The 12,458-nt window shown below is 37.3% G+C and overlaps 1 pseudogene; it reads right to left on the bottom strand.

Annotated features, from left to right (window-relative positions):
* Positions 1 to 2,083: 2,083 nt before the first annotated feature.
* On the bottom strand, positions 2,084 to 2,852 carry LOC122738615 (annotated as a pseudogene).
* Positions 2,853 to 12,458: the final 9,606 nt, after the last annotated feature.

Genomic DNA, 12,458 nt, shown 5'->3' with positions numbered 1-12,458 from the left:
TCCAATCTCAACTGATCATTTCTTATCTCTGTATACTTGTGTAGGACCCACCCCATGCCTCTATTGCATGTCCTAATCCTCTCAGACTGTTAAATTCTGTCCCCTCCTTTAACTCAGTTTCCTGGAGACTTGTTTATCTTCATGATGAAGGTATTGGATTCTTCTATGAAGTGTCTTAGACTAGAGCATGTGGTTTGTAAGTTACTTTCTTTACTTATCTGAGTATATGTCATTTCTTGGAGTAAAAATGAAGTTCTTTGGGCAGGGGGGGTGAAACTATAGGATTTTTTTCTTTCTCCATAGCTTCTATAACAGTACCTTGTCACACAATTCAATTTTCATTTTTGAAGAATCAGAATTAAAAAAAAACTTAGATGAGTGTAGGGACAGGTATGAAAGTATCATTTATATTTGGATACTATATATATTCTCTTCCATAAAAATGAGAAGAGAAGGCCAGATTTAAGAGAACAAAAGAGGAAAACAACTGTGAAAAAGAATGTGTGGACTCAAGCAGGGAAGACATTACTTGTAAAAAGGAGAAGAAATAGAGCTTGCTCTCAAAGAGGTATCATGGAGGAAAATGTTGTAAACTAACAAGGCAATTTTGCAGTCTTCAGAAATGGATAAAAGAATTATTCAATTAGGTCCCATGTTTAGATCCAGATATACAGGAAGTGTAATAGTGTTCAACAAAAAAGCAGAGTTTTATAGAATACTCTTGTTTCATCATTTTCAATTGTGTATGACATTTTGTGACCCTCTTATAGTTTTCTTGATGAAGATAATAGAATGGCTTGCTATTTCCTTCTCCAGTTCATTTTAAAGATGAGGAAATTGAGGCAAACAGGATTAAGTGATTTGCCCAGTGTCATATAGCTAGTAAGTGTCTGAGGCTAAATTTGAACTCAGGTCTTCCTGACCCCAGAACTGAAGGGGGTATAGTTATTTATGTTCCAAAAATTCTCATTGTAAAGGCAATTTAATCTATGAAGTGAGACCATGGGATCAGCAATATGACAGATTAATTCTTTTCCACAATCTCTGAAATTAAGAAAAATCACAGTAAAAAGAATAACATTCCAGTTAAAGAGTAACTAAGTTTATATTCACAAGCTAAAAAGACAGAAACATCATACATGATAAAACTCATGAAATAACATCTGATAACTGTGATACTCAGAGCTCTCATTTATTGTCCCTGGATCAAACCCAAACCATGCATCAGGCCCAGAAAGCACAATTTCCCCATCTTGTACTTCAGGGTCTGATGATAGAATCTCAGGTCCCCCATGGAAATACTTCAATCTGAGGTATATGGATTGTTAAAGTGGGACCAGTACCTCTGATATGAAGGCTTGCTGAGCCCTTTTCAAGGTTGCTTACCACCATTTTGTGTCTACTTTCACTCAAATCTCACCTGTGATTCCAAGAAGCTATATCATGATCATGAGCCATGCCTTAATAAACCCTTTTGGCAGACAGGCTAAACCAGGCTGAGAGTAAATGACAGCCTCAAACCTGTTGGTTAGTTGATGTTCTGGGGATTAATTTTATTCCAATTCCCTTGGTAAGTGGTAAAGTGAGTAAACATTATCCTTAGCTGAAAGCCCTAGACGGGTAGGGAAGGAGATGTTGAGATAAATTCTGGATACAGGGATAGAGAGTTGAAGAGGGTGAGGAGTGGGAGAACAAATGCAGTTATTCAGTGAATGTTCTAATGATTTTAAATACTGTGAATTGGACATTGCAGAGGAGAAATCTCTGGCTTCTTCCTGGTGGTTTGGGGGAAGAGGCAGTATGGGAGAGGACCTGCAGAAGCTTCAATCACTTTCTTTTAACAAATATTAATCCAAAAGTCAGAGGGATGCCAGGGTAAGGGGACCTGAAGAGAAAGCAGATCAGATGCATTTTGGAGCAGCAGCTTTGGGCTGGGAACTGGACCATTTATTCATTCCTTGCATATTTCTATGTAATCACTTCTTCCTGATGATCCCTGAAGGAGCCAAGACACAATTTCTGCTGCTGGAGGGGGGAAGGTAGTTTTATAATTTGGAATTTTCTGCTGACTACTGAAGCAGTCCTACCTTTCCCATGGAGGGCAGGGAGAGAGAGCAGACAATTTCATTAATTGCCCACCACTGGATACTGACAGAACTATCTGATTCTCCTGCTATTTGCCCTACTTCACCACTGGGCTCCAGACATTGTCATTCTTTCCCATGCCCAGCTGGAAGTTGGTGCTCATGCCCCTGGCAAATGCTCAGCCTTCCTAGGCTTCATCATAACCAGCCAAGTCACTGCAGACAACTGATAAGATGACATGAGCTTTGGAATGTGGGTGGGACTGCTCTTCTCATTGGCTCCTACTCCAAGTCCCAGTTGCCAGTACTCAGCCCTGTCCAAACAAATTGTGTGATGCTGTTCCAGAGATAAGACACCCAGGACTTGGTGGAGTTCTTGAATGATGTCAGATTAGGTATGGGGTGATATAAATTAAGACTTTATGCTTGGAGTACCACCCTGGTGGTTATTGGAGAGGTTAAAATAAAAACATGGCCCTCATGAAGATGCAACAGGCCCCACAGATGGCATCCTGGAAGACAGAGCCCTGCTGGCCCTTGGACTTCAGGAGCACATACATATTGGGGGATGTGCAGCTACTCAAGCACTTTCTGACTCCCATGATTGGCTAAGAACTCAGGCACCCAACCTAGCTGGCCTTGCTCCCCACAGTCTAGAGTATACAGGTTATAATCTATTAACAGCATCACTAGTTGGTGATTGCCTGATACAACCTTCATCACAGGCATCTCAAGTTTAATCTGTACAGAGACCATGATTTTATTCATGGGCTTTTAATTTTTTGCTTTCCATGGTAGCATTTTCTCCTGAATGATTTCTCTTATTCCAACATTGAGCTGGCATATTGACAACATCCCTATTCTCTAGGCTAGACTACAAAGTCTCTGTATCATATTTTGTTGAAAAAATTGAGACTATTCACTGTGAGCTACCTATTCACCCCTATTCCTCATCTCCTATCACTCAGATGCCTTTTGCTAGTGTCTTGCATTCCTTGTCTCACACGGAGAAGTGGCCTTACTCATTACCAAGACTACCCCTTTTACCTGTACTAGTGATCTAATTTTATCCCACGTCCTCCAAAAAATTGCTTCATCATTCCCACTTTCTTATTTATCTTCTATCTCTGCCAACCAATGCCTTCCTTAATACCTACAAACAAGTCTATGTCTATCTCATCCTCAAAAATCCCTCACATGATCTTTTCATTCTTTAAACCATTCTATATCTCTTCTGTAATTTGGGACTAAAGTCCTTGAGAACAATAAATGTCAATAATAGGTGCTTCCACCTCTCCTCTCACTTTTTTAAACCCTTATAATCTGGCTTCTGACCTCATCATTCCATTGCAACTGCTCTCCAAAGTTACCAATGATCTCTTAATTGCTAAATCTAATGCACTTTTCTCAATCCTCATTCTTCATGTCTCTTTGATCTTGTTGATGACCTGCTTCTACTTGACATTTTTCTCTCTTGGTTTTTAGGATATTATCCTGTCCACTTTTTTCTCCTACATACCAGACTGTTCCTTCTCAGTCTCCCATGTTGGATCTTCATCCAAGTCATACCCTCTAATCACAAGTGTACTCTTACAGGGCTCTATTCTTGGCCTTCTTCTGTTTCTATACTTTTCACTTGGTGACATTATCAGCTCCCATGGATTTAATGATCATATCTATTGTGATGATTCACAATTGTACCTATCCTTCCCTAAATTCTCTGCTGACCTCTAGTTACCTGGATATCAAGAAGACATTTTGAACTTCATGCATCCAAAATTGAACTCATGATCCTCTCCCCAACTTCCTTATTATTGCTGAAGGCATCAAAATCATCTCAGTCCCCTGGTTTCATCCTTGACTCCTCTCTATCTTTCACCTCCCCCATATCCAACTTATTACCAAAGCCTACTGATTTCATTTTTGCAATATTTTTCAGATATGTCCTCTTCTTTCTTTTGATACTACCAACACCCTGGTGGAGGCCTTCTGGATCTCATGTTTAAACTATTTCAATAGGGGGCTGGTGCATCTGCCTGCCTCAAGTATCACCATAATGAATTCCATATGTCATCCACAAAAATGATTTACCTAAATATCTGACCATGTCATCCCCTTCCTCAATAAACCTCAGTGACTTCCTATCACCTCTATGATCAAATATAAAGTTTTCTATTTGATGTTCAAAGCCCTTCAGAGCCCAATGTATACCCCTACCTTACCAGTCTTCTTATATCTTACTCCCTGCCGTATGCTCTTTGAAACAGTGGGACTGGATTCCTTTCTATTCCAAAAACGAAACAGTCCATCTCTTAGCTCTGGAAATTTTTGGTGGCTGTCCTTCCTGTTTAGGATGCTCTCCTACTTCATCTCTGTTTCCTGAATTTTCTGGAATTTTTTCAAGTCCCACAAAACATCTATCATTTTAGGGGCAGCTAAGTGGTGCAGTAGATAGAGCACTGGCCCTGGATTCAGAGGGACCTGAGTTCAAATCCAGCCTCAGACACTTAACACTTACTAGCTGTGTGACCCTGGACAAGTCACTTAACCCCAATTGCCTCACCAATATATATATATATATATATATATATATATATATATATATATATATATATATATATATATATATATATATATATATATATATATATATATATATATATATACACACACACACATATATATATGTATATATATGTATATATATGTATATATATGTATATGTATGTATATGTATATATATGTATATGCATATGTATATGTATATATGTATATATATACATACACATATATACATATGTATCACATTTTATAGGAAGTCTTTCCCAGCTCCTCTTGATTCTAATGCTTTCCCTATGTAAATTATTTCCTATTTACCTGCATATAGTTTATTTGAACGTATTTGTTTACTTATTGTCTCCTCCACTGGACTGTGAGCTCCTTGAGGACAGAGACCATCCTTCCCTCTTTTTGTATCCCCAGCACTTAGCAGAGTATATGTCATATAGTACATGCATAATGAATGCTTGGTGACTGACTCACAAGAAAATCCAGATTAAGGAGCAATTGAACTCAAGTGCCCATGTTTGACAAAGTCTTAGAGAATATATGCCACTTTGGGAAGGGCTTCTTTTTTTTTTTTTAATAAGAATTGTTGTGGCATGCAGCTAGGTGGCGCAAGTGGATAAAGCACCGGCCCTGGATTCAGGAGGACCTGAGTTCAAATACAGCCTCAGACAATTGACACTTACTAGCTGTGTGACCCTGGGCAAGTCACTTAACCCTCATTGCCCTGCAACCCCTCCCCCCCCACATACAAAAAAGAATTGTTGGGGAAACTAGAACCTCCTCCTCTCAAAAATAGGCTTATATCACAAGTTTACACTATATATCATAACACTTTCTAAATGGATAGCCTACTTTAATACAGCTAGTCATAACTTAAACAAGCAAGCAAGCCAATAGATACAAATTAATGAATAAATTGAAGGGAAGAGATAGTATCCTTCACAGTTATGTATAGAAGAGGAATCTTCACCAAGAAAGAATACAGACATTCAAAAAAGATAAATTATATTATTTTGATTACATGAAGGTAAGGAGGTTTTGTATGAATAATATTAATACGGTTGGGATACAAAGAAATAATTGATTTAGAAAAATATTTCTGCTAAAAATCTGTTAAGAGTCTGACATCCAAGATATATATGCAAATAACACAAATATGGAAGACTCTCTCTCTCTCTCTCTCTCTCTCTCTCTCTCTCTCTCTCTCTCTCTCTCTCTGTCTCCTCTATGTGTGTGTGTCACTTTCTCTCTCTTCAGGGCAATGAGGGTTAAGTGATTTGCCCAGGGTCATACAGCTAGCAGGTATCAAGTAAAAGAGCTACTTCTCAGAGTTTAAATGGTTGAAGGATATGAAAAAAAAAAGATTATGAACTATTAGCAATCATACCACAAATTTTTCTAAATCACTGAGAAAAGAAATACAAATCAAAATGATTCTGTTGCTTTACCTTATACTGAGCAAATGTGCAAGGATAACAAAAATATAAATAGTCAATTTTGGGGGCTGAAGAAATACAGGCTCACCAATATGGACTTAATAGAGTTGTGATTGGTTCAACTGTTCTGGAAAGCAGTTTGAAATAATATTTAATAAGTGACCAAATTTTTCATACCCAGAGATACTAAGGCTAAGGATCTGCCCCATGGAGGTAAAAGTCAAAAAGAGTGCCCTCACTCACATACTTCATGAAGTACATTTTCTTTTTTGTGGTAGCAAAGAAGTAGTTATAAAAATATAAATTAAATATCCATTTTTTGAGAAATAGCTAAACAAGTTTTGGTCTAAAAACTTGTAAGGAACAGCAAATATAAAGAAATCAGTGATGCGTTTATTTGGAAGATTCATTGGCCAGGGGAGGATGGAGTGATATGTTTAGAAATTAATGTCACATAAAAACAAAATATATCAATTATTAACTAAATGTTATGCCCAAAGATTTATTAAACTCTATATACCCTTTGACCCAGCAAAACCACTACTAGGTCTATTTCCAAAGATGATTAAGGGAAAAAGAAAAGAGCCTATATGCTCTAATATTGATAGCAACTCTATTTGTGGTACAAAGAACTGGAAATTACCAGGATGCCCATCAATTGGGGAATGGCTGAACAAGTTGTGGTATATGATTGTGATGGAATACTGCTGTGCTATAAGAAATGGTGAACTCAATTATCTTAGAAAAATGTGGAAAGCTATACAAAATAATGAAGAGTGAAATGAGCAGAACAAAGAACATTTTGTATACAATAACAGCAATATTGTTTTAAGAATGACTTTGAGTGAATGAATCATTTTGACTATTGTAAATATCCAAATTAACAGTAAAGGACATATAAAGAAAGATACTATTTGCATCCAGAAAAGGAGCTGATAAATAGAAGTATGTATAGAATAATGTTATACATATACATATATATATATACACACACACATATATATACATACAATATATACTATAATATATATGCAGAATACATATTCTACTACATATATGTATATATATGTATATATATATATTTATGTCTAATGGTAGCCATCTCTAGGGCTGGGGGTAGGTGAAAAGTATGTACATGGTAGTTTTATCACATATTTAAAAGGAATATCAAATTGTACATAATACACTTGAAATTTCATTTCCAATCATCTTATTTCTTATACTATACAATCATCTTATTTATTATATTATGCAAATGCTTGTTTTATTCCATAAATTACAAAATAAAATAAATTTAACTTAAAAATTAGCTTCCATGATAAAGGTATAATAGTAAAAGATCTTCTGGAATATAATGAAGTGTTATATATATGTATTAGATAATAGCAGAAGAAGATAAAAATGAACAGTTATGAGAAAAATTACAAGGATAAAGACATTTTCTTCTCTCTTTTAGGTAAGCCAACCAATAGAGGATGAACCAATGGTTATGAAAATATCTATCAAAGAAGCAAATCTCTGGAATTTCTTTTAAATTCTACATAAAATTTACACAGTGAAAAACCATGAAATAAAATTTGAAAAGCATTGTTGGATATACTAGATTGGGAAGGCATAGGGAAATGGTAAGGTGTCCCTCCATATTTGTCTTTAAAACAACTTCAGGTTGACAGGATATTGGGAATACAAATTGTCCATCATTGGCAATCCCAGGGTCCATGTCTTATACTTCATTATAAGCCCTTGACACTTATTTCATATGTGGACTTGACTCATGTTTCTTCTCTCTTCAAGGATTTAAAAAAAAATAATTTCTTTACCTTGTTGCCTGAGCTCTGCTGTAATTGATGCTTTAGAATGAATTGTCTTAAACTCTGACACATCCAGACCCTCAGAGACAAATAGTTCATTAAAAGATGTTGCAGAAAAGAATCCTTTCTTTCCAGGGTGGCAAATTTGCATATATTATACTTATTGTAGGGGTACATGTTGTGCCCTCTACCACCACCCATTGGATTTTAAGTTTTTTGAGAGCAAAAATCTGTTCTCAGGATGTGTAATATATGGGAGGGGAACTTTTATTAAGCATTTATTAATCACCCACTATGTTAATTAATTTTTTGCTACCCTGCAAAGCACTTTACAAATCTAATCTAATTTGCTCAATAAACTTATGAGTTAGGTGTTATTGTTATGCCCATTTGACACTTGAGGAAAATGAGGTAAAAAGAGACTAGGTGACTTGCCTTGGGTCACACAGCTAGACTTCACACAGGTTTAAGTCTGGATTTGAACTCAGGTCTTCCTGATTCCAAGTCCAGTGCTCTATCTATTGCACCACCAAGCTGCCATAGATCAGTGCCCCTTGCAGAATAAATGTTAAATACAAATAGGAACTGTTTGATTTATTTAATTCCTATTTTCATCATCTAACAACTAGTCTGCCCAATAGTAGGCAATTAATAAATTTTGTTGATTAATTGAATTTAAAAGAGATATTAATTACCTGGATGAATGGAAGAATCTAGAAAATGAAGGTTATCTTTGTGGAGTGATTAGAACACTGGAAATATCTAGCTACCCCAAAATGGGGAAGCATCTAATGATCCACAAAAAGTTGAATTATGTTAGTGGAATAAATTAAAACCCAACCAAAAATGTCTAGATGAATAAAAGTACTCATCCTCAATTAAGGCAAAGTTAATGCATTTTCAATGAGATGTTTGAGAACTGATATCACTGACTACTTAATAAAAAGTCCCCAGGGTAAACAGAAGAGCAAAACTGAGATAATTTATATCAAGTGCTTTGCATTTATTAAAATACTATATAAATGTTAGCTGGTAGAAGTGGTGGTGGTAGTAGTAATAGTAGATTGTAGTAGCAGTAGTAGTTAGGCTGCACATGACTAACCTCAATTATAGACTCATGGCCTACTAGAATGGGAAAATACCATTAAAAATCAGAAATTTCATTGCCAGTTGTCAATTATTTTCTATTCTTTATGTTTTAGTATCAATATAGATTATAATATACTTCTTTGATTTTTCTTTGTTGCATACTTAAATAATGGGATTATTTACTGTTTACTATTTGTAATGTTCTTTTGTGTAACAACCATTTGGTGGGAAGGGGGTCAAGCCTTCCAGAATAAGCTGTATACCTTCCTGTTTATGGATAGTGATTAGGAAAGTAGTTTGAATCCAAGAAAAAAGTATTTCCCCATGTAAAAAAATTAATTATTAACTATAACCTGGAAAATTATATAATTGGATTTGTGAAAAATTATGATTATATGAAAAATTATAAGTTTAGAAAAATTATAATTGGTCTGTAAGTCCTGCCACAGTCGCCATTCAAATGTTTGAATATTTTGACTGATTTGCCTAATTTGGGGGGACTAAAGTGTGGAGGACTAATCTGGGGACTTTTGACTAACTGGCTATCTGACTGCTGTAAATTTAATGTGGGCCATTTATAAAGTTCTACCACACTGCTCCACTCCCAAATGGATAAGCAAAATATTAAGAAGCCTCTTAACCAAATAATCAAAGCAGAGTTTATTTATGAGATACTATTGAAAATTAAGAATACAGGGAAATAAAATGTACAACCTGACTGCATTGCAGCACTTCTCCTTCCACTGCATCTCTTTGGAAGCTCTTTAATACAATAAGGGTCTTAGCCGCTGCTTGCCTTAGGGCACTCAGGTACTTTATTCTAACTCCAAGCCCCTTTCACTTTGTAAATCCCCCTGCTTCTAACTTTCCTCTCCTTACTGCCACCACTGAACCCCTGTGTTTCTCTCTCACCGACCTTTTGTCTGTCTGCTCCGTCAGTCTGCCCTTCAGCTTCTCTTTTCTCTGCTCCTAGTCCTTCTTGTCTTCTCCTGCATCCTTGTAGCCCCGTCTGTCTTCTCCAACCTTTGCTGTCTCCTCAGCTGCCTCTTGACCTCTTCTTGTCCATCTCGTCTCATCCCCCACCCCACCCCCAACCCCTTGCTGTCTAACTCCCAGGTCTATATATACCATTTTTTCTCTCCACTCAAATCTTGGGGCTTCCTGCACCCCCACAGACCAAACTAATCCGCCAGCCAGGGCTGTGGCTGGTGTGGGGGCAGTGCGCACCAGCCTCACATGCCTCAGCACAGGCTATCCAGGATCTTTCGGATAGCTCCGCTCAGGTCGGAGGGAGCTGGGGGCTTTTTTTTCCCCCCCAGCTGTCTGACCTGGCGTTGTGTACAGCCCACTGGCCTTTCTGGCTCAGCTGAAGCGAGGGGGAGGGACACCAGCACCTCCCACACAGAAGAGACCCTGAGGGCCTAAGGCTTTCTAATCTTAGCCCAAAGGTAGGGTCCCCAAATCAAAATAAATTTCCACACCCATGACTAACAAATATAAGGAGACAGAGGCATATAATTTTTTTTCCAGAATCCTTTCTCTGAGAAGTTTAAAAAATACCAAAAAACAAAAGTCTCTCAGAGAGTGGTAGGTGGGAGTCCAGAGATATCTATTTATTCCTCAATACAAACAATATTCAAATAAATTGATGTGGACAGATATATAATGAACATGGGCAATATACACTTCTCAGGCAGCTAAAATGATCCTCTTGCAGTATATACATAAAGAACACTGCATTTTGTGTCTAAAGACCTGGGTTTGAATCTTATCTCTGCTGTTTATTACTTGTACAGCCTGAGGCAAATTACTTCATTTTTTCCTACTTTAATGAAGTTCTAAGGTAAGGTTTCACATCTCAGGTGAGGATGGCAATACAAGATTTAACACAAAGTGATAGCTAGCAGAAAGTGAAGCAAGTAAGCTCTATTGAGGGGAATGACCTCAATATTGAAGGGAATGACCTTATAATGTGAGGGTAAGTAAGGGAAGATGTGCTGGGATGCCTGGTAGGATATGGTGCCAAAATCAATAAAACCTGGTGGGTTTTTTATAGGATTCTTTTCTAGGTCAAGAAAGACCAGACACTGGGGCAAGAGAGCACCTTTCAAGTCTTACCTCTTGTACCTGCTATTTGTGTGACCCTAGGCAAGTCACTTACCCCCTCAATGCTGTTAAGGCCTAGGCAACTTTTTAAGTCTAAAAATTCCAGAAAAGACACCTGTATCTTAGAGGTCTTTCCCTTATATCCAGAAATTCTTTATATCAATGAGGTCCAGTTCCTTTTTAAAATTTTGTACATACTTACATTTGTTTTATGTTATCTTCCCAAATTTAAGGTGATTTCCACCCAGATAGTTTCATTTTTTTCTTGATATTTTCCATACCTTATTCCACAATATGAAATATAGTAGATACAATGTCAGTATGAGGACTGATATCTTCCAAGGGATTGTTTCTTTACTTCTCTTTCCTTTTATTTTTGACCTTCTCCTGCTCTTTCAGGTGGCACTGATACCATGACTCATGCCAGAGGAATTGAACCATTTGGCCCTTTTCTTTATCTTTCTCTGTTTGTGGTCTCCTAGAACTCTAATAAGAGAGAACTTTCTTGAATTTGCAGGGATCTGGTATTCTCAAGGAAGAGTTTGAGCATGTTTAGTGGAGCTACTAGTTTTCTCATTTCCCCTGAAGGTTGAAATCAATTATACCACCTTTACTTACTGACCCTACTTCCTGGGAACCTTCTGAAAATGACTTCATGAGAATAAAAAAGGTCCCTTCTACTTGTATGACCTTTGATCCTAATGATCCCTTGCACAGTGACATTGATGATAATTTTTACTGTGTCTCTGACCTGAACCTAGTGCCTTTGTGAACCTTGAAATATGTGAAAGCTTGTGGTTGATGGAGTTGAAAGTATAAGGGGATAAATGCTCATCCTGGGGTGCATAGAGCAAGCTGCCTCCTTAGTCAGACTTGGTAAGAACACCTGGAGGCAGTGACGGATTCATTTGCATGAGCTGTACTAAGCTCCCCTCCTATTAGCTGGCTGGCATCTCTCTGATGACTACCTTGGGGAGAAGATGGAGGTTGTGAACTTTCAAGTGGATTATTAATTATGCATGGATCCTTTGCCTGGATGGAGGTAACCTGTATCTCAGGAGCCAGGCCCAGAATTCATTATCTTCTTGTCGATGTTTGCAATAAAAATAAAGCTGAATATTAATCCCTTCACCTTCCTTCTTAACTCACTCTCCCTCCTCCATCCTCTCCACTGGTTATGCAAAACTGCACCTCTCAACTTAATTCTCCAGGATCTTCAGGACTCCTGCATCACTCAATTGTTTATTCAATTACTTCGGAGGCCCATTAAACTGAAAATTAAGTTCAAGGGCCAGTTGCTGACTCAGAAACTCCCTAGGATGAAGCATTTCCTACTAGAGTATTCAGCTTATTTTTGAATTGTG

This window comes from Dromiciops gliroides, chromosome 2 (genome assembly GCF_019393635.1).
Source record: "Dromiciops gliroides isolate mDroGli1 chromosome 2, mDroGli1.pri, whole genome shotgun sequence".
Taxonomy (NCBI): Eukaryota; Metazoa; Chordata; class Mammalia; order Microbiotheria; family Microbiotheriidae; genus Dromiciops; species Dromiciops gliroides.
The sequence above is the reverse complement of the archived record's forward strand: the minus strand, read 5'-3'. Positions and strand labels throughout refer to the sequence as shown.